General features: G+C 43.0%; 1 protein-coding gene across 4 annotated transcripts in view; it reads left to right on the forward strand.

The window, feature by feature from the left end:
• ripor2 (RHO family interacting cell polarization regulator 2) overlaps positions 1 to 16837 on the forward strand; it is a 105052-nt gene that overhangs the window by 32298 nt on the left and 55917 nt on the right. Inside the window, exon 1 of one of the 4 annotated variants that reach the window (XM_049601704.1) lies at positions 10789 to 11036. The exons of the other annotated variants lie outside the window; for them this stretch is intronic. The gene's annotated coding sequence lies outside the window, so the exon portion shown is untranslated. Of the gene's footprint in view, positions 1 to 10788; positions 11037 to 16837 lie in introns of those variants that run through there. 4 annotated transcript variants of the gene reach the window in all.

A 16837-nucleotide genomic window follows, 5' to 3' on the forward strand; every position in this document is an offset into this window, starting at 1 on the left:
AACTGAGCCACCTACATTAATTATCTGAAGAGTTAGTTTTGTCACCTCTTGCTAATAGCTTTATTACCAGGTCTTTGTTTACGACTGGCACCAAGGAAGTGCATCATAAGGTGTTGCCATGTGCCCTAAAAAGACTTTTTCCCATAGATTTACATGGCGAAAGAGAAGTTGATCCATTTTTTTTTTGAGCGTCAAAACTTCCACAAAAGACTTGTTTCACAATCAGGATTTGATCCATTTGGTCTAATAACGTTTGGAAAGTCTAGAACAGCTGTGTGATTTCATTATTTTATCCCCGCTCAAGTTAGCAGAGGGCTAAACTAGAAGTAGTCCACTCAGCTGGTCCAAATCTCTAGTGCTCCATGGACCCAGTAATGCAGAGGTGGTGAATTAAAGTCTCTTTTCCCTTTAATTCTTTGTCAGACTGCTTTCCCAGTTGTTTCTTGGATCTCTCTGTATAAATACTAAGCTGTCAGATGGTTCTCTGTGCAGATAAATCACCTCCCTGTGATCCTGAGCTCTGGTGGGCACCGTGTGGGCTCAGAGGAGGATCAGTTTCCTGGGGTTTGCCTCACAAGACAAGTACAGACAACAGACTGAGAGAGAAATGGATGTGTGAAATCTGACCTGGCTTCTAGTCTTACAGCCTTCTCCATGAGCTCTGTGTATCATGCTAATGTCTTGTGTGAGTGTGTGTGTGTGCGGTGGGGGTGGGTGCACCCCCTGTTTCACCCTCTGGGTAAGAGTTGAAAGCTTGTACTGTAGCAGTGAGATAGATTTCATGTCGCCAGCATGATAATATGATGACATCTCAAAGCTCAAAGTTGTGATTTAATTATAATATGGCTCCATTACATTAATACAGATGTGATTGTGTGGCTGTAATGTACAAACCTCTGACTTTCAGTTTCTTTAGCATGAGCATGCCATCGTACGACTTAATGAAATGATCAAATGTGTCAGTTAGATGTCAGTTAAATGTTGGTTAAGGCCCTGACACATCAAGCCCACGGCTAGCCATCAGTCAATGTCGCCCTTGTCGATGCAGTGTGTCCCCCACCGTTGCCCCTCCTCAGCCCCCATCATCTGCTTTTTTCAGCCAATTCAACATGTTTAATTCACGACGGCAGATCCCATTGGTGAATGCAATCACTCTGATTGGTGGTTCAGCTCAGAGCTCCAGAAGAGAAACAGGAAGTGAGGAAAGTAAACAAACAGCTAAAGTCAAAAGGGAGTGAGACCGAAACAAGTTGTTATATTAGGTAAGATTATTTTTCTTTAGCCATTGAGAAGCAGAAACATTTCGTGATGTGTTATTGTTCACTGGCGCATGGTCAATATGCTTTGTTCTTTCAGCATTGGATTGTGTTATAATGTGCTAACTAGCTTCAGTCTACTGGTTTCCCTTTTTTAATGGTGAATATAGAGTACTGCCATTTGCTGGTGTGGAGAGTTATTTCCTCTCACGTAGGGGCAGAACATACGTGCTGGTTGGCCATTGGCTGTAGCCTATGCAATATGTTTATGTGTGCAACTCTTTGGCAAAGACAAAGGCAACAGTAGGCTTTCATTGCTGTTAGTTCTTTGAAATTGGTATGTCTGTTAATGTTAGCCAGTGAATTGGTTTAACACTAATCTTAACTGTCAAATGAAAATTTCAAGTTCCCTGTAATGTAAAATTATTTCAAATAAGAGGTTGGTCACCAAGCAGTATATGGTAGACCGAATCACAGGGATCGTCCCAATAAATTCCAAGTGGAAAAACCTCAGCGTCACGTACATGAAATGAAACGACACTGAGTGGATGTTGCCTCAACATGTTAGTTTTTAGCCACCTATAAAAGACCCATCTATAAAACTCAGTATTGGTTTAAGTGTATGCTATATATATAGACTATTTTCACAGCTCAACTGGTGATCAGACAGGGATTTCTGATGCAGAATTGAAGCTGTTATCTCAAAGCCACCAGACTCCATTGACAAAAACAGTAATTTTACTTCGCAGATCACTGGAGTTGCTGGTTTACCGCTGCTTCGATTGGTCAGTATGTGAGGTAAAGCACTGTAAATATTCAAAATACAGTGTACACTAAAACTGATGCAGATTTTTTTTTTAAAGTCTTTTTACGAGGCTAAAATACGCTTTGACGTCACAGTGATTCGGTCTGGATTAGTTCAAGTAATTGTAGTACAGTTCCAATGCATGTCATGATTATAGCTAACTTAATACACTCTCTCTGCAACAGAGCAGTGGTTTTGGTCCTGGAGCGTCTGACCAGAACATAATTCGATCAGTGTTCACTGCTGCCTGTCAACTTCTTTGTCAAATTGTGTGGGTGATAATATGATTCAGTGGAAGTGCATATCTGTGCTGCAGTGGACATATAGGACGGGGGGGGGGCGGCGTTAGAGCCAAAGAGGTCACTGCTGGAGGTTGGAGAATGATCTAAAACTGACTTGATCTACTTGCCCTACTATAAAACACACACGCACACGTACACACATACATGCACTGACCCACTCCTCCATAACCTCTCACACACACAAGCATTGTCTTCTGTCCTCAACATACACACACTGACTGTCCACCCACACATACACCTCCACTGTCTGGCCACAGATGTCATCTCTGTCCACAGCAATACAACACACTGAAGAACGTGACAGTACTGTATTTTGTGCATCAGTGTCTGCTCTGTGTTGGGAATAGCTCTGACCTGAGGGGACCTACTGTAGCTGGAATATTAAGGCTCTGCATCTCCCTCTTCCTGCTTCTGACAGTTGGCTTCACTGACCTACTTTTGCCAAAAGACTCAAACTATTATTATTTTCTGTTTTTTACTGAGAGAGGAGAGAAAGAATTGAAGGGGCGGCTAAAAGAGACAAAAACATTCTTTGCATTTTGGGACCTAAGGTAAATTTTTAATGGTGCAACATTCAGTAAGACGGATGATGTAAGAGGAGAAATCTTTCTTTCTTTGTTTCAGCCTAAGTATACACTTGTCGCAGTTTTTTGGTCACAGATGTTTACATGTGGCTTATATCTAAGATGGCAGTTTCACTGTACTGCTAACCTTTCCTTTTCAGTTCCCATGTGGTTACCATGACAATCTGTGCTGCGGCCAGCACTGGGCGTGCAGCGTTTACATTCAGTGGTTTGGAACCTGTCTCACAATGAGGTAATCCTGTTTAAAACATGAATGTAACGGACCACCCATGACTCTTCACAGAGGGGTAACCTAGTGGAAATTTGGAGATCAAGTTTTGCCCTTGTTGAGCAGCTGCTCACAAGTGTATCACAGTTTCTTTTGTAAATTTTGAAACCTCATAACTGATGGTTGCCCGTGTAAAACTTGATGCTTATACTAATATGATTTCATCCCACTATTCATATTTTGATGCTCAGGCAGAAGCCCAGAGTTAGACTTAGGCACCAACTATGAGGTAAGGGTTAGGAAAAGATGGCTGACATCAGGCTCTCAGTAAACCCACATGACAAAATAACTCCACACTGACTTTTAGTTTCACACGGGACATGAACACCAGTCCACTGGATCAAAGTCCTGTGCTTGTTGAGCCCATCCACCTCCCCTTCTACCTGCAAGGAATACAGCGCTCTTTATACCAAGTGTGTTGTTCTGAATGTCTAATAATGACACAGATGGGTTTATATTGGAGTTGGTTGACAGCCCTTAGCTTCTTATACAGACATTAAAGGGTGCATTGTGTTCGTATCTGATGCCGGGGGCCACTGTCCAAGCAGCATTTTTTTGACACCCTGGGATTGAGACCAGGCTGTTTATGACAAGTTCTGCTCTTTATTTCAGTTTTAGGAGATACAGTGATGCCAAATCATTATTAACAGAAGTTCATTTACTTACATGTAAAGTGAGCAAAGTTTTTTTTACCACTTGGAGGATGAAGAAGTGGTTAGCACTGTGGCTGTGCAGAGTTTGCATGTTCTCCCCGTGTCAGCGTGGGTTTTCTCCAGGTACTCTGGCTTCCTCCCACAATCCAAAGACATGCAGGTTAATTTGTAACTCTAAATTGTCCGTAGGTGTGAATGTGAGTGTGAATGGTTGTATGTCTCTATGTGTCAGCCCTGTGATAGTCTGGCACCCGTCCAGGGTGTACCCCACCTCTCGCCCAATGTCAGCTGAGATAGCCCCCCGCGACCCTCAACAGGATAAGCGGTTATGGAAAATGAATGAATGAAAGAAGAAGAAAGAAATCCCATTTGGACTTGTTAATGGCTGACTTACTTGTTTATGCATCACCACCATTTGATGAATAAAAATCCAATATTCAGTCTCCTTTTTAGCTCTGATTTGGTCCCCACCAACTCCAAAGGAAAATATCAGTCTCTTTAGCTGCTACACGTGTAACTTTCATTGCTAAATATGGCTGCCTGCTGAAAATAGAGCTGATCAAAGTAGAGCTTGCACGCCTGATAACCAAAATAATCAGTTTCAGGTCTAGTGTGTAGGATTTGGTAGCATCTAGTGGTGAGGTTGCAAAACTGACAATTTTCCTGTGTGCCAAGCATGTAGGAGAGCTACTGTGGCTGACATGAAAAAAGCAAATGACCCTGTTTAGAGCAAGTGTTCTATCTGTCCGTTCAGGGCTACTGTAGAAACAACATAGTGGACTCTATTGAAGTGGACCCACTCTGTATGTAGATATAAATGGCTCATTCTAAGGCAACAAAAATACAGTGATTGTTGTTTTCAGGTGATTATAAACTAATGAAATTATTTTTCCATTTCTGCCACAATATCCCCTGAAATCATTCACACAGCTGAGGGGGACCACTGAGTAGCCTAATAATTCTCTGTGGGTTTGTCACTATGAGCGACCCCTTTCACATATAGTAATTTGATCCAGTGTTGGTATAAAAACATAATAATTCGTTTAGCTTTAAAATATATAATTAGTCAGAAACTAACTTAAAAAACTGTTAGGAAGGAAAGAACTGAAAAAGTCACACACATGTCGTTGTTTTGTGAGGTCACTGTACATAGCGGCTGGTGAGATGATATTGTTGGCACACACCTGCAGTCTGCAGACCTATGACGTGTGTCAAGCCCCTCAGGGCAGAGGCTTTACCTGCAACGAGCAACCTGTAATTACAGACCAAAGGAGCTACATCATGGAGCCGTGCCACAGGGCAGCGTACAGACAGTATGATGTGTAATTTTGTACAGTCATATAGTAGCTTTTAATTTAGAAACTAATACAGTAGGCACAGCTGTGTATTCAGATCTGCACACACACACACACACACACAGTATACTGTGTGTTTCTTTATGTAAATAGACGCCAAAGTTGAGTTGATGATGTCAGAATTCTATTAAGATTCAAGTTCAGCATTTACAACGAGGGAAGTCCAACAATGAGTCAACCTCAACAGGGCAAGTAACCGCAGACGAGGCAGCATTTTCCTCTGACATTTTTAGTGCCACACACTCTCACTGTGACACACACATCGTCAGCTGTGCCTGTACATCCCTTTGCCTTGACCTCTCTGCCCTCCAGTCATGTGGCCTTCCTGACTCATCCTGGTTTAGCAGTCAGACGTTGTCGGGCAGACACGAAGGAAATGTTTAGAGAAAAAAGGTAAAGAAAACACGTAGGATAGAGATTATGGACATGTATTTTTAACTGAATGAAGCAGAGAGCAATTGGTGGTAGAGCAAGGGACAGAAGGTTGTTTCGATGCGGCGCTACGTGCGGAGCAGGAGATCGATGGTGGTGACCAACAGCAGTTGTGGCTGGTGCGGAAGGAAAGGAACATCTCTGCTGTGAAGTCAGTGGGGGTTGGTTTCATTCATACCTTCTGTGTATGAATGGGCATGCATACCTGGGTACATACAGTTTTTGTATCCAGTGATACAGTTATGATTAATACAGTGAGAGAGCTTTAAACAGATCATAGTGGGTGTTACTGAAGGTCATGAATAGACACAAAGTGAACAATTCGACCAAAATAAGTGTATTTCAGCCTTAAAAAAAGCACATTTTAAGGGAAGTATGAATCATTTTATCCACAGCATTTTAGGGAAAATTACCTGTAACAACAAGAATATAGACTTTGCAAAGCATATTGTTGTTATATAAGACGCTAAAGTCATTTTCTCTATCTTTCAGTGTGATTTTTGTAAGCATATCTCCAGCCTATAAACAGGGGAGAATGCAGGACAGTCAAAGTTGCTGACATTAAGGCTATGATCTTGAGTTAATGAAAATACAGTGTTACTTTGTTTGTAAAACTTTGTGTGAGCCTGAGTGAAATTTCTGCTTCCTGAGAAAATTCTTGAGAGGATTAGAGCTGGTGCTGCAGATTAGCTCGATGCTAAATTACCTGTTGCTGTGATATTGATTGGCAACTGCTATAAATAGCTGGTTATGTATTTGTGTGCACGTGTGGTTGCAGGTGTAAATGTGTTTGGTCTTCTCTTTGTGTGCGTGTGTGTGGAGAATGTGTTTGTGCATGCTGGTTCTTCTGTAAATATAGCTGCTAGTCAGGGGCTGTTGATGACAGCTATAATTACAGGCTGAGCTGTTCAGCAGCTGAGAGTCTAGGAGGAAGAGAAAGGGGTGTGTCTGGGTGTGTGCGTGTGTGTGTGTGTGTGTGTGTGTGTGTGTGTGTTAATGCTAGCTAAAGGCTTTTGGAAACCCTACAGAGTTCCCTGAATGTGTTCTACCCAGCATTTCATAATAACATGTACAGAGGAAAGTAGGATGCCAGCTGAGTGGTTTTACTTTTGCATTTTTCAGAAAGTTTGACTCCCCAGAGACCATTTAACAGTGGACCAATCAGAGTCACAGTTGAAGAAAGAAACTGGGACAGGAAAGGACTGATATGAGGTCATTTCGGTTGAGGTGTGTGACTGAATAAATTTGGCGGTGAGGTGGGAAACTCACTGACAGCAGAGGACGTGGAAGTGCTGCTGCTGCTACTTGAGCTGTTCATATCTACATACAGAGTGGGTCCTCTGTGCTGAAGTCCACTGTGTTGTTCTACTCAAGCCCAGGATGGAGAAGTCATGCACTGGCTCCAGATAGCGACATTCAGATTTTTGCATCGGCTGCCATAGTTTTCTTCCAAGCTTCGCACATGGAAGAAATTTCAGTTCTGCAACCTCACAGCTAGATGCCACTAAATCCTACAGTCTGGACCTTTAATAGATGTTTTAGGAAATATGTTTACTAGCTGTCTTACAGAGAGCTAAGATAAGGGCCTGTACACATTGCTCATCTTTAACTGCCTGGAAAACATGAGGTCGGCCCTGGGTGTTACTCTTGTGCCTATTCTGTGCCAACTTTCAAGAGTGTGGAGGTTGCGACTGAGGTTGCTAAGCGACCATAACAAGCATTGTATCATAGCCTACTTTCCAGAAGTCCTGAGTGCAGAGCTGATCTACTTCCAGTCATTGTTTTGTAGCGTGTGTTAGGCCTAAAACATCATAATGGAGCAGATGTAAAGCTCGGGGTAGCCCTGCACTAAAATCATCAACCTTTCCCCCATATTTACTACAGACTGATACACGCAGACACACTGCGTGCGTTTTTGGACGTTTGAATCTGGGGCGTTGTAAGCCTCCATTAGGTGGAGTTGTGTTGCTACTCACTCTCCCCTGGGATCTCCGCAAGTGATGTGAGGACTCTAAAGAGTGGCTGAATTTTCATTTTTGGGTGCACTATCCCTTTAAAGCAATTTCTGCCAGTTTACATAGCTTTTGTTTTCTTTGCTGTCTTTTCCCATCAATTCCCAACCAACAATCCTCTGAGGAAAGCTTTCTCATCGCTGTTTGTTTTACAACTAAGATGATTTCTCTTAAATTGAAACCACAAACTTCAATTTCTCGCCAAATCCGTACTCACACTAAGAAGAAAGACTAGAGGTGAAAAATCCCCGAACCTTCCCTGTAAGATGAATCATATGAACGAGTCATTATGAAATCCCTTCCTCTACTAATACCAAACTGATGGATTAAAAGGGACAAGCCATTTTCTGCTCCCTTTGCTTCTTGGAAAGGCGAGCTGAATTGGATTTGTATGGACTCAGCGGAACAGCATATCCACTTATGGAGGGCAATTATGCTGGCAGGAGCACCTCAAGATGAGCCGCTCTACATGAAACCAAGTTGTCCCACAGAAATATGTTTTCCCTCATCCGTCAAACAGCAGCACCTGCGTGTTTCATGCTGCTTGTAGCTCCTAAAGATGGAGCTGTTTGTGTTTTATATGGTTCCCTTCCATGTCATTCATTTTGTTCAGGAGAAAGCAATCGCTCTAAATCCACTTGAGGCGAACGGATTGGAAAGGTAATTTTAAAAAGCCTGTGTTGTTAAGCTGTGTAATCACAGATAATCACACCATCATTTTCACAATCTGTCAATACATTTACGAGGACAAATAAAACTTCTTCAGCGCTGGTTAAACGCTGCAGAATGAGGCGGGTTGGACTGATCCTCTGCAGAAGCTGGGTTTAACGTCCAAGAGAACATGAAAGGTCTAAATTTAAACCCACAAAGCTGCAAAAGTATCAGCTTTCTCTCCCAAAAATGGCGTTGCTGCTGTCCAGAGTGCAGGGGCAAAGAGAAATGTTTGAGACAGTTCATAAGGTGACAGCTGGTTAAATCTGGTGCTCAGGCATGGATTCGCCTGCAGGCCAGACTGGTGTGCAAAGAGAGAAAGTTAAGGACCAGCTAATGCCTTCAGCAATACAACACAGACGACAATGTACTGTTTGTGTATGCAGCGCTGCAGAGAGGTCATATCAGTCATATTTCTGACTCAAAATGTGGGGATTTGGGGATTTTTTTTAGGTCCCTGAAGTGCAGTTTACATAGTAATCGTCAATTAGTTACACATTACACAGTTTTAAAGGTCCTTAGGGCCCTTAAGGGGACAGTTCACCCCAAAATGAGAAACACACATTTTTCCTCTTACCTGTAGCGCTTGTTATCAGCCTAGATTGTTTTGGTGTGAGATGCAGAGTGTTTGAGATTTTGGCTATAGAGATGTCTGCCTTCTCTCCAATATAATGGAAGTAGATGGCACTAAGTGACAAGATTTTTTTTTTTTTTTTTTTTTTAAACTCAACAGCAATGTCTCTTTACAGAAATCATGACCTGGTTACTCAAGATAATCCACAGACCTTGCTGTGAGCAGTTTCATGTAGGACATTTTCTGTCTACTGAACTACACCCACCACCTGTATCACCCACAGAAGCATCTACTGATTGGTGGAAATTAACTAAGTTCATTTAGTATTCTGATCTCATGTCACTTCCTATTTCTACTCCACTACACTTCATATGGGAATATTGTACTTTTTACTCCACAACAATATTTGATAAATTTCGATTTTTGCACACAAAGTGCAGCTGAAATAATTAGTCGATTAATTCTAAAATTAGTTAGCAAGTATTTTGATATCTGTGTAACTCGAATATATTTATCTGATTGCACTTTTACTTTAGTATATTTTCAATGCACAACTTTTATTAGTATCAGAGTATTTTTATAGTGTGGTACTTTTACTCAAGTAAAGGATCTGAATACTTCCTCCACCACTGCATCAACTGCTAGCTCACCTCACACCTCTGAGCTAGGTGAAGTTACAGCTCAGATGGAGGATGCCATTAATGTTTGCATCTCGCACTGTTATGAGCCTCTTGCACACTTCCTTCAGTGCAGCTGGTGAGTGTAGTTTGATACAAGGAGAACACTTCCTACATGAAACTGCTCACAACAAGGTCTGTGGATTATACTGAGTCATGATTTCTGGAAAGAGATGTTACTGCTGAGTTTTTCGACTGTTTTTTTTTTTTTTTTTTGCCACTTTAAGTACCACAAGCTGAGTGCCATCTAGTTCCATTATATTCAAGAGAAGGCAGACATCTCTACAGCCCATATCTCCAACACTCAGCAACTCACACCAAAACAACCAAGGTTGATAAACAGCACTACAGGTAAGAGGAAAAATATGAATTTTTGATTTTGGGGTGAGCCGTCCCTTTAAGTTCTGTATTAGCTGTGCACACAACACAGTGACAGCACAAACATATCTTTATCCAACTGATTATCATAGCCTATGACTTAAAGTTAAAACAACAATAAAATTATGTATGAAAGGAAAAAGCAGGAATATTCAAAATTGATTGCCGGATTAACCCAGGAGCAAAGAATTTGATGCTGAGCCCCTGTTAACCATCGCTCACCTCCCGACCCTGTGTGAATTCTGTACCTTGTGGCCCCCTGGTTACCATTAGATACCGTGCACACAGCAGACATGGAGGCTTGATCGTGAACCCAGAGACCAGTGAAATTCTCTTGCAGTTGAATAACACTACCAGACTGGTTGGTGTGGGGTTGTGACCTCCTGAACCTCAACCAATGCTTTTCAGAGACAGAGGAAGAGAGAAAGAGGTAAGCTCTTAATTCTCTTCTGTTTTCATACGTTGTTTATCTGTAATAATGTAATCTATCTTTTGCAGTGTTGCTGTGCCAAAATTCACACCAATACAGCTCCTCTGACTTGATTTTAAGAGACAGACAGACAGACAAAGAGAAATAGACAGACCATACTCCCATCTTGATTCATGCTTCCAGGGCGCGCGCACCTATACCCACACGCGCGTGCAACCCCATCACACGCACACAAGGGAGCGTTGGGGCACAAAACAGTCTGGCCCCGCCCTCCCCGTGACATCCTCCGCCTCTGATTGGCTCTCCGTTGTTCAGGAGGAGCGCAGCAAACACAAACTGGAATGTGTGTGAGGGGGCTCAGTGTTTGCTCTGGACGGCCGCTGCGTCGAGTCTCATTTGGGGGAACAAACGCAGACCATCCATCGCTCATCCGGGCGGCTGGTTCATTCCTGCTGGAGATTCTTTCTTTTAATCTACACCCCGAGCTGCAGCACAGCATCTGCGTCGAAAGCGCACTTTGTCTTTTTATTTACGGATGGAGAGGCGCAGGTAGACGCGCAGAGACGCCACTGAGGAGCCAGTCGTGAAGTTTTGCAGAGGTGAGTTTAAAGCATCGTCCGGTGAAACTTCATTCAGGCTTAAGACGGTCGATTGTTCATTCAGAAAACAGCTCCTTTCTCCCCACCGAGGGGGGAAGCTTGTTCTCCGGGGCAGTAGGTTAGTGGATCACAGCGATGAGATGCAGCTCATTGGAGAATAATCCCACATAGATTACCGATATTTTCATTTATAAATCGAGTTTTCTTGACATAAATCTCTGGACTGTGCACAGGATCTCCCCGTAGCATTAATTTATGTCGTTTTGGTGGATGCGTTTTTGGAAATATAGTTGTGTTAATACTTCAATTTGCGAATATAAATGAAGAAATTTAACTCCAAAAGAGAAAAACTGTGATGAGCAGAGATTTGGAGCATCCACAACCCTCTAAATATGTCTTTAGTGAGTCACTCATTTTGACAGATTTGACAGTGTTGTGAGTAATCTCTGCCCTTGAGGTCGCTTTGTGTTTCCTGGAGGCACGTGAAGAGTTTAAATTGGGGTAAATCTTGTTGTCAGTGTGTGTATCTGTGCATGTGGGTGTGTACTTTCCTGATGAGTGCAAACACACACTTGTGCAGAGAGAAAACCAGGTCAGTGATTTTAAAAATGCTCCTCCAGGTTTGTTGAGGCCGGAGGTCAGAGGGCATCAGTCCTTTGTCATGTTTTGTACGCTGATACCACCCACAGTGGATCTGCCAGCTGAACCAGAGCAGCAGCAGCAGCAGAAAAAAACTGTGTGATTGCAAAGTGAGCAGCCTTGACTGCATGCAGGACACATCTCCAGTTGTTAGAAGCTTTCTACCTGCCAGATGGTCTGCAAATCACTTTTTTCCTCCTGCTGCCTGGGCTTTAAAAACACCCTACCTACCTACCTACCAAGAGACAAGTGTGAATTCCTTGATATTTTAGAATCCCCTCCTTTTTTAAAAGCCTGCCAGCTGAGCTGACGTTATCTCCTCAGGCCCTCCAAGTTGATCAAAAGCAACAATTTGTCAGGCTCTCACAAGTCCTCAGTTCTCAGCCGGTTCCAATGCACTCGGAATTAAAAAACGAAACAGCAGAAAAATTTTCAGCCCAAATGCAGCTTGCAGCGAGGCTTCTCCCCGCGGCTGCTCATGCTGTTTGTGAGGGGGAAAAAAGACATTTTTCTTCAGGGCTAAATGCTCTTTCAGTGCAGCGCCAGGCTGACTTTGATATGGTTAAGTGGAAGTGCTTTGCTTCCCTGCCAGCCTGTTTGGGCCATGGCTAAGCTGTTTGAAGGGGGCTGGAGACGAGGGGGTAGCGTGTTTGTGCCAAGCCGAGGCGGGCTGCAGGGATGCAAGACCAGCGTCTGTTCCCAGACTCCCCTCACCTTCTCTCTACTTTAGCCCAGCCGGCTTTTCATTCCCTGCATCTGCTCCCTCAGTCTCTGCCTTTTTTCCTCTCCCTCCTTCTTTTCACTCTCTCTCCATCTTTCACTTTCTCTGTCTCACTCATGCAGGGACAAGCACACACACACACATATGCACTCATTTCCTCCTCTTTCTCTCCGAAGCCTCATTAAAGGAATTATGACTGTGTGGTTTGGAGGAAATTCAGACGCTTAGTTGTTTTGTTGGGTGTTTCCCTCAATCTGCTAAAACAAAACGCTGCAAATGTTGATATGAACTGAATGTGATTTTAGGGAATCTCAGCATCACCTGACGAGTAACTTAGATTATTTTCATTACTGATCAAACTGTTTTCTTAATTCATTGTCAATAAAATGCCAGAAAATATTTAAAAAAAAATAAGAGTCCAAGAGGACGGCTTCAGATGTCGCCAAAGAGCTTTTGTTTTCTATCATAAAAGACAAAGAAAATCATCACATTTTTGATACTGGAGCCTGATGAAGTTTGGCACCATTGCTTTCCCACAAATTTTAACTTCCAAGATTAACTGACGGACTGATAGTCTGATCTGACTGATAGACTGATAGTCAAAACTGGCTGCAAAATCACCCAGCAGGTGATCATCAATACAGGCATTGCAGTCACTTAGTTTTTACTTTACAGCAACAATATTGACCTCGACCTTATTATTTAGTTGGCCATTTGACTAAACCTTGAATTAAACAGAAACTTTTCCCTGGTGATATTGTATGATTTAGTTAACGTGATCAACTATAATTAAATTTGAGGCCAGAAACTGTCTTATAGGGATGGAAAGTGGTAAGATTTTATTGTAACCAGTGCCATTATCGATTCTTCTTATCAGTCCGAGTCTTTATCAATTCCCTCATTGATTCCTGATCAGTTTTCAGTGAAGGCCTGCACAGGTTTCAGTGTCAGCGCATCAGTTTTATAACCTCTGAGTCTGAACACAGTGTAGATGACGTGAGAGAATATAAACACAGCTCAGCATTTGCTTTCATGTAGGTTCTTTTAGTCAAAGAAAAACTCGTGGCATGGCACTAATGTTATTATATTAGCCTTCTGTAAGTGACGAGCTGCTCGGTTGGGAAGCAGTGGTCATGCATGGAGTGTCAAATACATGGCATTCCTGGGATTTAAGCCCATGTTGCGTGGCATATTGCTGCTGTTTCCACCTTACTTGCTTTACTTTGGACAGTTTCTGCCTCTCTGTCATGACTTCTTTTCGTTGCATGTTTCCAGCAGTGTAGATGAATGAGTTTGACATGAGGCATACAATTCTCATGAATTGGATAGTTTGCAACTCGTTCTTGATTCCCATCCCTCGGCTACTGTCTTGTTAAGACTCATAGTTTAGAGAGTTTGAAGGGAACATTTCTCGTGAACTTTATAGCTATCCTAGTAGCATCGGTCCACCACTTTGGTCCAGACTGAAATATCTCAAGAAGTTTTGGATTGATTGCCATGAAATTTTGCGCAGATATCCATGTTTACAAGAGGATGAACTTCTACTTTGGTCATCCTCTGAATTTGTCTCTTGCACCACCAGCAAGTCAGAGTTTTCAGTCATTCAGTAATATGTCAACATCTGCAGGATGGATTGATTTGAGGGAGAATAATTAAACCCGCATCACATACGTATAGACAGCTCACATCGGGTAAAAAAAGTAACGTCTGGCTGCACACTTACACTGCACACTTGCCACTCCATTTTGATCCTACTTGGATTTTTTTCTGACCTGACGAAGATCCAAGTAGGCTGTCAACATTAAACTTGGGTGGCACTGATGGATTGATTTGACATTTGATACAATCATGGTTTCCAGATGATCCTCTCACTTTTCCTTTATAGCGCCACCGCTCTAGAGTAACCTCATTAGCCGCCTCACACAACTAATTCCGCAGAAGCAGATTATCAAGGCCATATAAACTAAAAGAAGGAGCGGAAATATAACCCGTAGGTGCGTTGTGCCAGCGGCCATGCTGACGACTTCAGTGCTTTAAAGTCTATTGACGTCTCACACGCAGCACACTTGACCTTTTCCTTTCCTCAGGAACACCCACTTGCACTTCTTGGGAATATTGCTTCCCTCTGCGTGTGTGTGTGTGGGGGGGCGGCTTTGTGCAGCACATGTTGCACGCACATACATATGTCTTTCCATCTATGAGCATATGTGTGGTTTTTGGGGGGGAAACACAAACCTTGAATTCTTACAGGAGGAGTGCCTCCTTAAAGTTTTCACAGCTGATAGTTATTTAATAAGGCGTGTAGGCTGCAGAAAGTTAAAGTGCTCCGTTAGGACAGAGAGAGAAATTATTTCACTTGGAGATTTTTCAATGCTCTGGATGCACTGTGAGAGTTAAATGATAAAAGTTACCTAAATAATGAAGTCAAATCTCCTGCTGAGTTTCCATGATCCAGACTTCCAAATTTAACTCGACCCCCAGTCTGCGTCTGGGAAGCTGCTTTGATATAACCGGCAAGAAGTTGATTTTGTTCTGGTTCTCTGATGTAACTTTAATGTTCCTTTGGGGGAATTGGGTCATTCTGTTCACAGATATAAAAGACAGTTGTTTTGATATGTCTGTCACAGTGCGCAAAAAAAATGGTATTATTTTAGAAACTGACTTAGTTCTCAACTTTTCACACCTCTTTGTTCGGAGCAAGTCTGTTTGGGCAAAGTGATTCATCACATACAGACTTAACAGTGACAAACCTCCATTTAGATTGTGGTTCAGTGACACCAGAGTCTGATAAAGAGGCCGTCCCGTCTGCTCTGACTCAGAGGTTATCTGGTCTCAAGATGGGGGTCTGGCCTTCCTCGCCTGTCCTGACAAGTCCTACTCTGTAATCACAGTTTCCTTCTTGAGGGTGGGAGGTATTTTATGTGTGTTGGGGAATTTTTGGTGTCACATCGGTGGGTTGTGATTGTTGCGCTGAGGTTAAGTGGTATGTGGAGGGAGGGGCAGAGGCAGGGAGTGGAGGGTTGACTGGGACAGTGGAGGAATGAGGAGTGGAGGTGGGAGGCGGTATCGCTGGGGAGGGGGGGGTGAGACGGGAATGGAGGATGTAGAGACAAGAGAGGACTTTAAGATATTAAAGCTGGAGAGGAGAAGAATTTTTTTAGCCATGCTGGTGACATGGGAATGTTGGTCCAGACTTAAATAACTATTGGATGGACCTGCAAAACTAACAACATTCCCATCAGCCTCAGCTGTACTTTTGTGGTGTCCCAAATCAGATACGTCTATATTTACAGTATACTTGCTGATTTAAGTGCATAGCCTAGCTGTGTCACACTGAGAAGTATGACGAAATGCAGTGTACCTTGAGTACCCAGACGGTGAGCTCAAAACGGTTGAAAAGTTTGAGTGTGGAACATCGGACACTTCTCACCCTCAGTGGTCGCCATGTTGCCTACGTAGCAGTAGGGGTGCGACCACAAACACAAACTTGTAAAATGACGGCCGACTGCATTGTACAAATATGAGCTACATATGTGTTTTTCTGAGAGATGCCACCAAAACGTTCAAAAGTGTGGCTACAGTACACACCTGATTGCTTCCATTCACATGAAGGGTTTCTGGTATTGTATTGGAAGCGGTATCACTTTAAGTGTGCTGGTTTTTTTTTTACTGGTAGCGTTATTTTTTTAAACAATACCCAGCCCAAATGCTGACCTTAGCTTTCAGCTCCAAGCCTCAGCCCCACAGAGCTGCCGGTGTGGCTGCGGGATCTTATCTTGTTTTTTTTAGGTGTGAGATGATATGAAAGAATAGAAAAATAAATCTCGCTCAGCTGTCCTCACAGGCCCTCTGCTTCTTATACAACCAGTGCTCTCAGCTGTGTATCAGCGAGCGAAGTTGCAGTAGCCTATAGAATAGTTACTGAGCCGTCCTGAGAGACAGCAGAGCTTATTTTGGTCGGTGTCGGAAGCGGTGCTGCTTACAAATGCATGTTTGTGCTAAGTGTGTACATGTGTTAGTGTGGGCTTTTTGACCGCGTGAGTGAGAAGCAGTGATGTATGAAAAATGATAACCGGAACAATTATGTGCTGCTAATGGACTAATGAGTGCTCAGCTCAGAGAGTGTGTGTGTGAGGTGTATGTCAATGTGAGCGGTTGCTGGTCCACCCTTGGGTTTTCCATCTTTTATTAATTTATTTTTTCCATCACTTTCCCTCCCTCCCTCCCTTCCTCCACCCTCCTCTGATTCTTACAGTCCCTTCCCATCTGTCCACCCCTCCTTCCTCTACTCTCCTGGATACAGACGGAGAATTTATGGAAGGGGGTTTGAACCCATCCTCACCCCCCTCCCCTGTTGTCTCTGAGCAGATCAGCATTCTTCGTGTGTGTGTGTGTGTGTGTGGGGAGGTGTTCCCCATTAATCCTCTCCTCCAACTGTGCG

Source organism: Epinephelus fuscoguttatus, linkage group LG17 (genome assembly GCF_011397635.1).
Source record: "Epinephelus fuscoguttatus linkage group LG17, E.fuscoguttatus.final_Chr_v1".
Classification (NCBI taxonomy): Eukaryota; Metazoa; Chordata; class Actinopteri; order Perciformes; family Serranidae; genus Epinephelus; species Epinephelus fuscoguttatus.